The following is a 16,659-nucleotide window of genomic DNA, read 5'->3' as shown; positions in this document are numbered from 1 at the left end:
CATAGAAGATATTATTGTAAAAAAAATAAAAAATAAAATAAAAAAATGGTGGGAGCGGTGTTTGACTTTCCTTATGTCACTTTAATGCATCATTACGAATGTCTTTCTATGATTTAGCATAGGTCTTGAAAGATTCAATTTCAATGTCAAAAATGTCTGTCATGACTGGTTCATGCCAGGGTTGTGTTTGGGTCACGCAAGGGTTATGTTTGGGTCATGATAGTGAGGTCAAGTGTCTGTTTTGAACTGATGTAACCATCATCTGGTTTCAACTAGAAAAAACGCTATGTGATGTCAGGAGCTATGTGGAGCTAATCTCTCTACTTGATCAACAGCCAATCAGATGATTCCATGTCAGTCCTGTTACCCACATGTCTAGCCACAGCCAATCCGATCAATTCACTGTCTGTTTAAGCCAAACCGAGAAGTGTGTGTTTGTCGGATTATTACCTCAGTTCCTCTGTGCATTTCCACAATTCAAGGGGGCTTGGCATCTCGTGATTCTCGATGCATTTTCATTGTTTCTCGTCTAGACAAGTTTGTTCTACGCCTCTCGATGTTATTTGTGTCTGCGCTTTTGGGATCCACCTTCAGAATGTAACAATGTCACTCAAAATACTTAATAATATATATTTAGCACAAAAATGCATTTTGACAGAACTTTCAAATATTGAGGTTAACTCAAAAACATATTTTATTGTGTGTTTTTTTTTTAAAGAATTTAGAGACAATGTTTGCTGTGGCTGCTTTGGCTCACAATAGTTTTGTCAAACTAGGACTAAACAACATCAAAACCAAAGCAATCCGAACGAAACCGATCCACATCCTATCATCATCATCATTATCATCATCATGAGAATTGTTGACATGCACGTACTGGTGCTGTACTAGCTTTATGCTACTTTCTTTCCAGTATTTTTTAAAGGTACTGTGACGTTTGAAGATGTATGCAAACATTTGAAATTCTATCAAAGTGTTTTGAAATCATATTTTGCGTTATATTTATGATTGAAAACAATAATACAGACAATTCTAATCACTTTTAACGGAGCGTGAATTATTCAGGGGAATTTGGCATTGGTGACCGGGCTTGGACTTTCTCCCTTGCAAAAAGCGAGAGTCCACTGTATGTGTTTTATTCCTTGAATTTATGTTATACTGTAATTGAAAGGCTGACGTCGGTCCCGGGAGCGTCCCCAGGTGACGCAGACGACACTGCAGACGGCCGGCTGTCCTCCTGTGTCACTTTCTCTGACATGTGGAAAAGGGCTTTATCTTTGGAAGATAATCTCCCGATGCGGCGGGACACGCTCAAACTTCCACCCTTCCCCTCTCAGCGTGCACCGCCTCAAGGCCACGAGCCCAGCCTGTGATATAAAGAGCCGCATAGTCGAGTAGTGTCTACGGGGAGGGTCCTGGTGGTCTTATGCTGGAATCTCTATCTGAGCCTGACTGTCTCTTTCAGTGTACTTGTAACCGCCGCCGATCTGTCCTTCCCCAGGGGGCTTTGTCTCAGGACAGAAATGTGATGCTATTACTCAGACACAAGCCGTAGTGGCTGCAGTCTGTGCTACAGCAGGCACCTTGTATCTGCCTTTTGTGACCCTCCCCGCTGCACTCTATTTTTTTTTTCTTTTTGGAGACGAGAGACTACAGGCGCCAGCCGCAATGTAACTGCAGTCGCAGGTATGCTGGGCGGACGTGGAGGCCGTTTCCCAGGGCTTCACCTGCAATGACTGAGTGACACTGGCACCAGAGTCAGCTCCATTCTTGAGAATGCTGGCAGTTCAGATCGAGATGTGACTAAAACATCTCATGATAGTGAAACACAATCCATTCTGCGATGATGGTTGACTTCCATTTGTTTGCTTTAAAGTGATACATAACATGCTCAATTTGACGTTTTATTAAAAAAACAAAACAAAAACGTACAACGTACAAATACTTCCTCCCTGCACTGAGTTTAGCTTGCCTCCTAATGTTGTGGCATTGTTTTGCGAAAAGGATTAGGATAATTACAAAATAAAATCAAATAAGTAGTCTTAAACTGAAACCTCAGCTCCATCTGTCAACAGTTGACAGTAGCAGACAGTGTCGTTTTCATTGTGGTGCAAGTGGTTTTGTAGTAAATTAGCTGTCTCATTCATGTCGAATACGTCTAATCTGCGGCTGCCGCTTCATTATTGAGGAGGCCTATGGGATACAGTATGCGTTTGTTCCTAAATGAGAAATGGTTGCTAAGATGACTTGTGTGCATATGTTTTCAGGAAGGAGCAAAATTCTTTTATGGTTATGCAGAATAGAAGCAGTATGTGTGTACTGATGGTGGAGAGGCTTCAAAGGAGTTAAGAGACTGTTTTCTGTTTCACAATAAAGCAGTTTTATGTGTCTTGCAAAACACCACATTTACAACCATCCTTCAATCAATCAATCAATCACAGGGCACATAAAGACAAGCAAACATTCAAACCTAAGGACAATGTAGATTATTCCATGATGTTTTTGGAAGGTGGGGGGAAACTGACACAGAGAAAGACCCATACAAGCGCGGGAAGAACATTCAAACATACGCCCACCCGTAGCTAAAGTTGAAACTCAGAACCTCAGAGAAATATGATGCAGACGTCCTAACCACTTGGTTACTGTGCTGCCTACTTCAGTTAATATCTTGGGGAAGCACACACAACATTTTTGAATTGACAACTGGAATTGTCAAATTCAGTGACGTGCGAACTATGTGAAGCTTGCTAGATGCCCAGGGCGAACAAAAACTATTCTATTGATCTTGGGGTGTGGGAACGGAAATTTTCCGAGCTTGATGCACGCCTTTTTCAAATGCGGATTGAACATCCTACAAACAAACAAACAAACAAACAAACAAACAAACAAACAAACAAACAAACAAACAAACAAACAAACAAACAAACATTGGTCATTGCGCATATTTGTTGACCAAAGATAATAGAAGAAAAGGAGTATCTATCTATCTATCTATCTATCTATCTATCTATCTATCTATCTATCTATCTATCTATCTATCTATCTATCTATCTATCTATCTATCTATCTATCTATCTATCTATCTATCTATCTATCTATCTATCTTGTCTATCTTTTAAATATTTTATAATATAAAAATATACAACTTTTGTTTAAATAATTTAATCACAAACAGTAATAGTATAGTGACACTAACTTAGCGCATAAAGCGCTGTGATGCGCACCCTTACGCAGTCAGCGCAGCCACGACCCTCCTCAATAGCTTTTACGTTCCCATAATCCATTGCGCGCCAGCAGCCGTTCATCTCCAAACAGCGTCAGAGCATCACGCCGGTGAGCATGTCAGACAAAAAGCAAACAGTCGACCTCGGTCTACTGGAGGAGGATGACGAGTTTGAGGAATTCCCAGCCGAAGGTGAGCAAATGGTGTATTTTCACGTTGTGACTCGGTGTTTTACTAATTATCAGCATTTTGTATGTGAGCTCGGCCTGGTAGCAGTGACTCAGCTCGACTAGCTAGGCTAACGTAGCAGTAATTAGCCGTAGCAGTAACTAGCGAAGCTGGTCGGGAAACAAGCCAATTTAACAAATTAACCAATAATAAAACAGCTAGTTAAATGTTTTCCTTCTTAAATGAGTTGTCCTTGTTATGACGATTTTGAAATTTTAATTTAGGTTGGCATATGGCTAAATGCATTACCGTGGTGGGAGCTAAACAATAACATGATGGATGTATGCCACTGTATAATCCTGCCAAAAGTGACATTTCGTTCGGTGTTTGACATATTTTTCCGTTGAAAATACATTTGCTTTCATCAAGACTTATTCGTCTGACTCTTTCCCCCATTCCACGCATTGTTTTTGGTCCGTTGCGGATATATTCAGATTGGACGGGACTGGATGAGGATGAAGATGCTCATGTTTGGGAAGACAACTGGGACGACGACAACGTCGAGGATGATTTCTCCAACCAGTTAAGGTATTCAGCACGCTTTGTTGATGTGAAGTATACTAATACTTTAACTTAGATTGTTGTTGTGTAGAGAAGGGGTTGTCAAACCATTTGTGCCTAAAGGGAAATGTATTCCATCCATCCATCCATCCATTTTCTTGACCGCTTATTCCTCACAAGGTTTGCGGGGAAATGCATTCCTTACAATCCTATATAATCCAATTAAACACGACGTTAAATGTACGTTGCTAAAACAGTGATCTATCGACATGTTGGGAACATTAGCTTTTATTTTCTCAGCGGCAGTAACTGCCCTGATTATGTGGTTATGTTAAATACCATGTTACCAATTCCAAACATTGGAACGATACCGGCAATGGGCAGATAACTAAAGAGTTATCTACTTGTGTAATTTCACACTTGATGGGTGGCCAGGTACTATTTGTGCACAAGACAAAAAAAAGTCAATTCTCCATATGTCCCTTTTAAAAATCTAACATGGGGAAGCTTGCTATTGCAGTGTGACACTGAGACTTTACAAGTTTTACATTTGATTAAAATAAGTTATTTGTCAAGTTTGGGTTAATAAAAAATACAATTAAATATACCCAGAATTATTTTGTTTTATAAATTGGGTTCCCAATTCTGTTGAGACATTTAACAATACAAATTTTATTTAAAAAATTGTCAAAAATGCTTAGCTTGGATTGACACTGTCAAAGTGGGGATTAATTGAACAGTGTGTTTATTTTTGTTTGCTGTGGACTGCACTATGCTCCGATTATTCTTTTAATGAAGTAATTTTTATGCAGCTTGTGCTTTTGTTACTGGAATGTGCCAAATGAATTGTCCACTTGCTTCTCTTTTGTGTGATTGACTGTCATTGCCACACTTGTTTGCAGCATGACTTGTTTTTGCTACTCGAGTGACATTGACAATTATGAAACTCCTCAGCGCTTTTATTAAAATGCATCATTCCTTTTTCTTTTTTTTTCTACCGGTAGAGCGGAGCTGGAAAAGCACGGATACAAGATGGAGACGTCGTAGTGGCTGACAAGATTCATGTGGATAAAAATGGACATTTCTATGTGAATATTACAAGCAGACTACAGATAGAGGAGGGAAGGAGATGTTTCCTATGTTGTTTTGTTTCATTTTGTAAGAATTTTTGACAGAAGTAAAATGCTTAGAGAGAAAAAAAAACAACTCTTGTGTGTTTACTCAATGTATTACTGTTGTTTGAATGTTATCAATTTTAATCACGAGTTGTATGTTGCCTTGCCATCTAACCTGAAATAATGATTTACATTTGTGTAGCCACAAAAAAAACCAAAAAAACATTACCTCTACATGCAATCACAATTCATGTAGTTCAGTCCATGTAAAATGAATCAATGTCTTACAATCTCAGATTGTTTCTAAACTGGAAAATGCAAAACATTGTTTTAAATCTCTTACTTAGAAAAACTTTCAACCAACGATAAATCTTAGGAAGTGGATTTTGGTATTGTTTTTAAGATCATTCATAGTCCTACAAAACCATGATAAATGTTCTATTTAATTTAGTTTAGTTTAAAAAAAAAAAGTATGTCAAATATTAAGTTTTAACGAAATATTGTAGATACTTCAAGATATGGGGAAACTTATTTATAAATAATGTGACATTTCAGAGAAATTAGTAAGGGATATAATTTTCTAAATGGAACGTTCTTGGCTACTGGTGACATTTCAATGTGATAACCTTTGTGAAAATTATTTTTTTTTATATCAGATAAGTGACATGTTTAACCTTCTGGAATTTGTACTGGGTATACTGTAGTATACCCACCAGGGGCGGGGGGAAAGTAGTAGTATTAGCAATAATAACAGGGTGGCACCTAAAAGGACCCCCAAAAAATTAAATTCGGCAAATTTAATCTAATTCTAGCAAGCAGTCTTCAAAAACATCAGCATACAACCCCACTTTCCTCCTCGAGTTACCTCCAAAACTTACATCTTGATGTGGAATTTTGGAAAGTAGATTTAAATGTATTATTTTTATGAAGGCAGAGCTACCACAGATTAAGAGGATGGAGTGTAATATTGATATTCAATGAATTATATCTGTATGAAAAAGAATCAAATCAGCTTTTTCCAATGGTTTAATAATGATGATGGTGCATTTTAATTTATTTACATTGAAATTGAAAATAAGTCTTCAAAATTAATTAAAAAAAATAGTTTATTGCTATGACAAAAAAAAATATATATATATATATTTTTTGGTCTTGAGACAGAAGATCACCATCTGTGATTAAATATGTTTATAAAAAGCGAGTAAAACATTAAGTCTTTATGGTAATGAAAAAGCTATCGACTCAAGGGAAAACCCTGCCCAATTATTACCATTCATCATGTTGGAGTTTGATTTGCTAACGTGATTCTGAAAAGTTGCACGTGATCATCATGCCATGTACCACCCATATACATAAAATATGAGCGGTGACATGCAAATAATTGGTTCAATTGAGTCAAAAGCATACATGCTGGTATCATTGTTTTTAAACTACTAAAATCTGAGCAATTACTATATTTTGTGAGATCATAGTTTGTCAAATTTGTTGGTATCAAAAAAAAAAAAAAAAAAAAGACCAAAGTTTTGAGCTGAAATTTTCAGCTTGTGCTGAAAGTGTCAAATACACACAAGCGCACACCATCAAGCTTGTTCCGCACGATGCTGTATAACAGCCCCTTCCCCTTTCAGGCCCGCAGCGTCGGGCCGAGACCCTGAAGGAGAGATTATCCACTGGCGTGTTTGTCAGAGGCAGGGAGGGGGTCTCAGCATGGGGGCCCCGAGCCCGCCTTGCCTGGGCCTGCCTCCGCTGCCAGCCAGGCCCGACTCTTCCGCTCAGCTCAGCGGGGACTCTTGTACTGAACCAGTGGCCAATTTATCCTCCGCCACGCTCCCTCTGCAAAATGCTTTCGAGCACTGGTTCGGCCCCTCTTCTGGGGTCTTAATGAGGTAAATGGGTGCCAGTATGACCAAGACTTTTATCCCCAATGACATCCGTGTGCCTTCCATAAATGGAAAATAACAATATCAATATGTACAAGTGTTGATTGCTCGTACAAAGCATTATTTGTATAAAGACATTTTCCTTTTAACTGGCAAATATGTTAGTTGTCGTCAACATATTTGCAAATACTTTTTAAATACTTTTGAACACATTTGCAAGTACGTTTAAATACGCTCGAATGTATGTAGCATATTTACAAGTACGCTCCAACGTATTTGCAAATGTGTTTCAACGTACATTTGAATGCACTGCTAGGCTAATTGCTAAAAACGTAGCATTTTCCCCCCCAGTAATACCACAGGGTATTTATCTGAGCATGTATAAGTAAAAAATAAAATAAAAATTAAGCATTTGACCTACATTATACTAGACTACATTATACATTATATTACACTATACTATACTACATTAAACATTGCGATATATTATCACGATATGAAGGTCACGATACGATAATTATCACGATAATGTGGGGAGGTTGGTGATACAAAAAAAAGGTCACACAAAATTGTGCTTTTGTACATTACAGCAATTAAAAAATATAAATATTATACTATATAAAAAATATATAAATATATATATTGAGCCAGTTACTTGAGTTCCTCCACATATTGACTCGCTTCACAAGCAAATTCCGTTCCCCTTCATCTGACCATTAACCTGGATTTTAAACACAGAACGGCCAAAACATGCCTTGTGAAAATTAAACTGCATTAAAATACTAGCCACCAGAGGGTGCTAGATTTGCTCGAATTGAATGGAAATCAACCCGACTTTTTTTTTTAACAGATGTTCTGCTTTTAATATCGTGACATGACAACGACGATATATTGTGGCAGTTTTAATGTTGCGATATCACAATATTGCCGTTATCATTACCTGCCTACATTATACCAATACATTTAAAAACTAAGTAAATAAATATTGTGTAGTCATGATTTTTAGGATTTATTGTCTGCAGTACATTTTCCCCCATATTGCCACAGGATGTGTGCAATTTTCAAATGTATTGTTATAATGTAGGCCACATACTAAAAAAATATATATATATATATTTTTTAATTTGCGCATGTGCAAGTCAATACCCCGTAGCATTATGGGAAAAAGTGCTATATAGTTAGCCTTTACTAACAAGTACGTTTATGTGCAAGTATGTTTAAGAGTATTTGTACATACGTTTAAAAATGCTTCATAAAATGCTTAATCTGCAGTATAGGGTAGAACTCTTTACTTCCTGTTGTGTATTTTTTATGTATATTTTTTATTCAGTCTTGACACGACTAACATTTTTGTTTACAAACAAGTGCGCGTGTTTCCTTTGTGGAGAATACAATCCAGTACTTGGTTCAGTTTTAATAAATATACTACTTAATGACATAACACACAAGTGTGAACAGGTGATCTCTATAGTAGTGATGAAGATGTCAATTATATATATAAAAAAACATTTTGGTTATCAATTAACTATAATAGCTGTGAGTATGTGTGCCACTAAGGGCCCTTGTTGATTATTGTGATGGTTGCGAAGTCAGTCAAGTGAGAGAATCGTTAAACGTGAGCAACACAGGAGGAAACCTCGGCCATTTTGTTTGTGCTGGGAGCGTAAGATTGCTCCCTTGTGTTTGCCGGCCCGCCGAAGGCCCTCGCCGCGGTATTCAACCTCCGCGCCGATCCGCAGGCTTCTCCGTCCCCGCCTCTGCTTCGTCTTTGATCCGACGTAATCAGCTCTTTAATTCCTCGCCAGCATTTTGTTGTTTCTTTGTGACCCCCGTGATTCAACATGAAAGTGAAGGCTGATGTTGACTGATGAAAGGATGATAATTTGCCGGGTTGAACACGTGGACGTCACGGAGAGCAGGATTTTAAATATGGCAGCCATTTGTCTGCTTATTTAAAAAGGCAGAGAAAGTAATGAGTGGAATAGAGTATTCACCAGGAAGATAGATGGTATTAGTGTTTGTGACCTTTTTTTGTGTACCATTGGGTCAATACATAAGCAATTAAATGTCATTATTATTCAGCAGTTCCTGGGTTATATTGATCTGGGGCACGCTTACTTATTATTAAAGTGTCTGAAACCAACAACAACAGAATCCAAGTAAACATTGTCTATACTGATTACTTACCATTTCAGTCAATACTTACCGCATAGATTATGCCTCAATGATGAAAATCCACTTGTTTTTCCCATTAAAACATTAAAATATGTGTATATTAATGAATGTATGTGTTTAATTATTATTCAAGTCATTATCAGCGTTACAACTAAATTCGCTTTGCTTTGACCTTATCGCTGGCGTCATCAATAAGAACAAGCATTTTTCAGTACTTTCGATTGGTCAATAATTTGGAAAAATAAAACCCACAATGGTGCGTTGCCGACTAGTATAGATTTGTAAAAAAAATAAAAAATTGGAATTTTACCAAATTGTGACATAGGAGGTTTCGGTCCCAAGCCAGTGGTTGTTTGTCAGGAACAGCAGGGGTTAAATTGATAAATATCAATTTTACGTATTCCCGTTACAGAAAACAAAACAAAACAATAATCGGCTGTAAATAATTCCAGTATTGTACTAACTATTTCAATCAATATTAAGTGCTTCCACCTCTGACAGATAATACTTCAGTCGGGATAATTTACTTATTTTTTCATAAGAATATCTTGAAAGTCATAAAATGAACCGATTCATCCATATTGATTACACTCAATAAGTTTTCAAACAAAAATATACTTTAACAGCACATTTATTTTTTGTATTCTCCGTTTTAACTTTAAAATGACTGAAGTAATTGGTTATCAAATGAATTGACAACTATTTTTATAATCCAGTAATCATTTGGTGCCGCTGTTAATCTTATATAATCTTATCTTATTGTTCATCTAATTGTCCAAATGCTCTGATTTCAGTAATTATTCATTGACTTTCATAGTCCTTCATGAAAGCAGACCAATTTTTTTTTTGTGTTTAATCAAAACATCTGATTTACTTTGGAAAACAATGACTGAACCAGTAACTCAATCGGTTTACCCCCCCCCCCTTTTTTTTTTTAAATCAATAAAAGCTATGAAATCAACAACAATCATGTAATGAACAGACAGTAATCAGGAAAAATGCTTTTGTAATACAATTGAATGCAAATTAAAAATGTATCCAATTCGATTAATTGATTGAGTAATTGTATTTTAAACAGGACAGCCAAGTTCAGTCATCTGACTGAACAGTGCATGAATGATGATGATGACAATTCATCCACAGAATAGAAGTCTGCAAAGGTGCACCAAATGAATCTTCAGCCTCGGTGGGGGTCTTTCCTCCGCTGAGTGCCATTCGAGTTCAAAAGAGCATTTCCCTACTTGCAAATGTCCTTGCGCCCACGCGGCGGTGAACCGCGTGCGAGCGAGCAGCCAAGCTGCGGCGGCGAGCACTTTTTTTTTTTTTTTTTCACAACACTTCACGTTGGGAGGTGGCAGATCCATTGTTCTCTGGGCCTGCGAATCTGTGGGCGAGACTCCCCGCTGCTTTCACTGGAGAAACACGCTCGCATCAAAAAGCTTTATTTTCTTGTCTTTCCTGCTCACTCTATAGGCCACTTTGACCGCTCCGCGCCCGCCGCACGCCATCATGGCTCTGCATTTGCGAAAATCTTGCGAGCCGGGGAGAAAACGACGGCGTCTTTGCGTGGCTCGGAAGCACACAGCTGCTGCTATAATGGCTCTAATTGCACGTTGCTTTTGTCGGGCTAGAATTAGCAACAGGGCTACAATACTACGACTAACACCCCCTAAAAGTAAAGATGAGGGGAGAGCGTTAATAATAATAATAAAAAAAAGACTCTCAGCTAAGGGGCACATGCACCAGTGAGTCTGCCAATCCGCGACAGAATGGCCCACACCTGCGCACTCGCACCCCCGCTAAAATAAACACGGATAATAAGGTGTAATTACTTTAGAAAATAATAATGAGGAGCAACCCTTCAGACCTCAGCTACTCCTGGTGACAAAGGCCTGACTGTTTATTGTGGGGGGTGCAACCAGCCCAAAGGATGCTGGCGAGTGTCCTATCAAAAGAGCGGAGGGGTCCGACTGAGGGCCCCTTTATAGGACGGTCATCAGTGGCGACGGGGGCCGGCACTTTTAAGTCTCTTCCAGCCTAACTGCCTCAATTAAGCAAGTCTGAACTGACCACAGGGTACTTTCTTTAGCATTAAAACCATCCATCCAGTGGCCAATGAGATCATCTCCACTTCTATGGCATTATATGGCAGTATAATATTGAAAAAGTGTGCTTAATCTAATCTAGATCTCGTTACTTGTCAACAACAGCAATATTCACAATTACACTAATAAGAGAGCAACCATCCCAAAAAATACCAAGGCTGTTTGGATATAATACCAAAGGTTCTAATTCAATTCAAATTCACTGCGATGCCATTTTCAGTTGAGACCAAGTGACAATACAACACAAAATGGCCGCCCCCCTCAGATGGATAAAAACGGGTGGATTTTTCATCTTAAGCAACCCCCTTAGCTCCTGGCTGTTTTACTGGATTTTGACTGATTTTGCAAGGCCCACAAAATACTGTGTTCTATTGCTATAAAAACATGATACCTACCAAAAGAAAGATTAGAGTCTCTTCTTTCATCAGGAAAATAAAGTAAATTTCTATCTGTTTCCGTTTTGCAGCAATTAGCATTAGAATACAGCTAAGTTTCATCATTATTCACAAATCTGATTAGAATTGTGGGGAAACAACTTGTTTTCATCATGGCCCTGGTTGATCTATCATACTCTGCTGCCACCTGCTGGCCGTTTTTGTAATGACTACAATTTTCTTTTTCACCCACTCTCAGCAGTTGAGAGACTGCATCAAAGCCTTCTTTATGCGCAAGCATAAAAAACTAAAAACAAACAAACCAAAAAACATATAAATACGTCTTTGGGACACTTAATACATTAAAAATAAAAACATATTTATACTTTTTTGGGAGCAAATGAGTTAATTAATATTCCACAAACATTATAAATCAGAATTGTGTGTTTAGTTTGAGCGCATAACAAATATTAAGTAGACTGTCATTTGAGGCACTAATGTACTTATACTGTATATAACCAGCCACCAAAATGGCAGTTTTTGTCTCTTGAATTGCAGCCTTTGTGATTTAGATAATTAAATATTACTACATGACAAAGTAAATAAACAAACTGTACACATTGCAGTACGTGAATGTGTTGATATGACTTTAAGGGGGTGTGGCCTTGTGAGCGCCTTCGGGAGGTCTCACTGCAGCTCTGCTTGGCCATTTACTCCATGGTTAGTTCAGGGTTGGCATCTTTTTGTATTTTGTGTGTTTGACTGTTTATCCCCTTCAATAATGAAAAAAAAAATCTACTCATAATTTTGTAACAATTTCCATGCAATATGTGTATACATTAGCTTTTATAAGAGACTTAATGGATAATTATGGAGCCATGAACAATCCCAGCCAGTAATTATTCCCAAAAATATCACAACACCTTCACTATTCATATTTTTGGAAACGTAGGCCCTCAGTATGGCCCTTGAGCGAACATCAAGTATTTGACTTCGACCCTGCAGATCGTACATATGATGGAAATACCCCACATAAAAGCCCGGCTTGTATTTCACACTTTCCTCTGATTATTTTCCCCCCTCAGAGCCGTCGCACCTCAACCACACAGCCCATCCATGTGAACACGACACCAGATCATCGAGGAGGGGGAAGTTGGCACCACGGGCTCACTGTCACTTACGCCTGTCCGGGTTTTCACCCGATCCGTCATGTTGGCATACAGATGGGTATGTTTCGCTTTTCACACTATCCTGGCGCTTGGGACGTTAAAACAAACACGGGACTTTTGTTTGACGTCAAGGCTTTAACCATGCTGTATGATCCCCCTCGCACATAATATGGTTTTATATCATGTTGGGTGCAGAACACGAAGGAAGTAGGGCCTGACTGAATAAATAGTACGGCTGATGTAATTGCTTGATAGTAGCTCTGCAAAAATTGGCAGATTTATTTATATATATTTTTTGGCCAATTTTGCATGCACACATTGATACATTATTTATTTATTATTATTTATTTAATTTAATTTAATTTAATTTTTTATTTTATTTTGTTTTTTATTTTATTTTATTATTATTACAGTGATGAATTAATTACACATTAATATATGGCAATATAAGAACAAATAATGACATTAATTAAAAGAAAATAAAAAATAAATAATGAAAAACATTTTTTTTTCTTTCTGTTGCAAGTTAAATACAAAAGGACAGCGTATATTAAAACAGTCAAATGTTCTGCCTGCAATTCATATCTTTACTTTAAGGGACCAATAAAGTTTTGTGCACGTATGCATTTTAAAAAAAATAATCAGACTATTAATCAATTATTTCTTTAATTTTTATTTTATTTTGCAAAATATCACAATTGCATCAGCCTAAAAAAACAAAACAAAAACAAAAAAACAAAAAAAAACAATCCATGTCGGTCGGACCCAAGAGGAAAGCATAAACTAGGTAGAATTAAATCTAATTGATCCTGGTCTAAGATATGTGCAACAATGTTTATTATATTGTGTAATAATAAATCCAATATTTATTTATTTATCTATTAAATCTTACAGTGTACATTTGTCTTTATCTGATAAAAATGTATTAAATTCACATTAGAAAAAACTACTGGTTCAATTTTATATTTATATACTTATATAGTTACACAGTTACAAAACAAACATTTATAGGCAAAAGATTTTAAGACATTTAAACGCAAAGTAAAGAAATAAAATGTAGTTATTAAAATTACTAAAAGATTTATTTATTTTTTTTAGCCTGGATTTAAAAGCATTTACTCATAGGGCTAACTTTCAGTTCTGAAGTCATCTTATTCCATTTGCGTGCAGCATAACAGCGAAATGCTGACGCACCATGTTTGCTTTGAACTCTGTGGCTTCGCTAATTGACTCGAGTTTGCTTACCTCAAAACCCTACTTGATTTATGTTGATTTATGAGAATTTCTTTCATGTGTTCAGTACGTGATACATTCAGTGATTTATTGACAAATAGCTGAATATTAAAATAGATTCTACAGCTGACTGTGAATGAGGTTCAAGACTTCAGAAGCGGTCTGATATGTTGTGATGTATTTGTTCTGGTAGACATGCAGCTGTTTGACACTTTTCTAAGGTCCAGTCAAAACCTTTAAAATAGCAATAAAGTTAAACCCACTACTTGATAAGTTCAAATTTATCCAACTCAATTCTTGTAATATACATTTATGTTGGTAACATTTCATTTGTGAGTCAAATGGCGCTACATGGGTCAATATGCAAACTGGATCCATATTAAATCAGTGGACAGTGATACATGCTAAATGAGCAAGAAACAATTTAGCCAACACAGAAGCTTTTTCCACCGAGAGTAATAAAGCACACTTAATGTTATTATCACCACTGGGGAATTATCAGTCCTCTGATACTTGTAATTAATCTATCAGCACTGGCTTTCACACTCCCATGCAAATCACTGCAGATGTGCTTCAGCGGCGTTGACCAAACGAATCAGCGCGCAGCCACCACTCACAGGACGACTTCAAGTTGTCGCACCCGAGTCATTAGCACGTGATTAATTGCATGTCACAGTCGTCGCGTCATCCACCGCACGAGGGAGCGAGATGTCAAACACAAACATTGCGTCATTTTCGTCAAGTTAACATAAAACATTTGCACGGAAGAATGGACAGAATCGATTATTTTCATGGCTTCCAATCAATACGTCACCGCTTTAGCGTGCGGGCCGCCTTCGGAACCGGAGCACAGCGACAGACGTTGCATTCTTCGTCCTCTGTTTTTCATCACTTTTCTCACTTACGCGCGCGTCTTGAAAGCGAGGGCGGGAGGCCTTGGCCCACTCGCGCAGTCCGTCTGGTCCCGGGCGCAACGAGGAAACAATTAATCGTGTGTGAGCGGCCGTCTGAGTGTCTGCTCTCTGGACAACAACAACACTCGGCCGTTTATCTCCCCTCAAGGCGGGACGGGCGGCCAACGTGGGCATGCATGCTCTCATTTTCACACGCAAGGACAAAAAAATGCGTTCACATACAATCAGTTTAGTGGAGATGGCGCGATGCAGATAAAACACATTAAGCCAGGTAACAGGTGCCCCCTATTGGTCAGAAGTTTTGGGATACGTGCTAAAAATGGATGAAAATTGAGTTTTCTGACAGTGGATATTAGGAATGTCACCATAAGTGTGATATCATGAGATTAAAACTGCCACAATATCGCGTTGTCGTCATGTTCACAATATTTAAAAGGAACACATCTGTTGAAAAAGTTAGGTTGATTACCATTTGTGCAGTTCTAGCATCCTCTAGTGGCTATTTTATTAGTGCAATTTAATTTTCATTAAGGATGTTTTGTCCATCTATGTTTAAAATCTATGGTAATTGTCAGATGAAGGGGAACCCAATTTGCTTGTGAAGCGATCAATGTGTGCTTGCATTAGAAGTAAGTGCCTCACTGTGGCTATTAGAGATTGTAGGTAGTTTATATGCATTGCTGTTATTTACAAAAGCACAATATTGTGCTTTTTTTTTTAGTAAGAGCTCTTTTTTTTCCCCTTTTTTTTTACAATACTGTGGTCTTTTTTTAAATATCGCCAATTCCCCCACAATATCATGGTAATTATCGTATCGTGACCTTCATATCGTGATGCTTGGATATCGTTACATCCCTCGTGGATATAAAAGTCTATACACCCGTGTTCAAATGGTTTTCTTTCTTTCTTTTTTTTTTATTTTTTCAAATAATAATTTCAAAACTTTCTACCCCAAATCAGTAATACAAAGTAATAAAAAAAAAAAGAAGAAAAAAAAAGTGGTTGCGTAAGTGTACACACCCTCCTATAACTGGGATTGGGGCTGTGTTCAGAGATATCCAATCACATTCAATCGTGTCAGCACATTCAAATGGGTCAGCACACGCCTGGCACCATTTTAAGCGCTTCTGATTAACCCATTAAGGTCAGCTGTTCTAGTAGGCTTTTCCTGACATTTCTTTTCGATTACCATCTTTACTATGTTCCATGTTATGTTTAATGCTTTTGAAGCTTGACTGACATTGGCGAGTACCGATACATGACCTTTTTTCAAGGAATCGTTCCATTTTATGATCACGAACTAGAAATGAGTAGAACTGAAAATTACTATAAATTTCATGCAATTTGAACCAAAAAAAAATAATACTATATTGGGACATTTAGGTCTTTAAAATTACCTACATTGTTTTCTGAAGGGAAATGTTATATATCAAAAGCACTAGTGGTATCGTACTTTATCGGTGACTAATCGAGTTGAGTACTCATACTGGTATTGGTGTGAAACATCCCTGCTTAAACTATGAGATCCCTCTGATCCTGTTGAAGTTCTCAGTGGACTTTTGGCTTGTGCTCTGATCTGTCAGGAAAAGCCTACCAGAACAGCTGAACTTTTTGGGGGGACTAATGAATGGCATTATAAGTGGTGACAGATGTGTACTGACTTCTATTAACATGAGTCTGAATGTGATTGGGTGATTCTCATCACATCCCCAATATGGGAGGGTGCGTGCTTATTGAACCAC

At 37.6% G+C, this 16,659-nt stretch overlaps 1 protein-coding gene across 17 annotated transcripts in view; it reads left to right on the top strand.

Moving 5' to 3' along the window:
• The first annotated feature begins 3,248 nt into the window (after positions 1-3,248).
• pdk4 (pyruvate dehydrogenase kinase, isozyme 4) overlaps positions 3,249-16,659 on the top strand; it is a 126,532-nt gene continuing 113,121 nt past the window's right edge. For 16 of the 17 annotated variants that reach the window (XM_077506944.1, XM_077506941.1, XM_077506940.1 and 13 more), the window contains exons 1-2: positions 3,249-3,415; positions 12,687-12,828. The gene's annotated coding sequence lies outside the window, so the exon portion shown is untranslated. Of the gene's footprint in view, positions 3,416-3,885; positions 3,980-4,956; positions 5,171-12,686; positions 12,829-16,659 lie in introns of those variants that run through there. The other variant, XR_013280162.1, reaches the window with a different exon arrangement.

This window comes from Festucalex cinctus, chromosome 19 (genome assembly GCF_051991245.1).
Source record: "Festucalex cinctus isolate MCC-2025b chromosome 19, RoL_Fcin_1.0, whole genome shotgun sequence".
NCBI lineage: Eukaryota > Metazoa > Chordata > Actinopteri > Syngnathiformes > Syngnathidae > Festucalex > Festucalex cinctus.
This window is presented reverse-complemented; position numbering and strand designations above follow the sequence as displayed.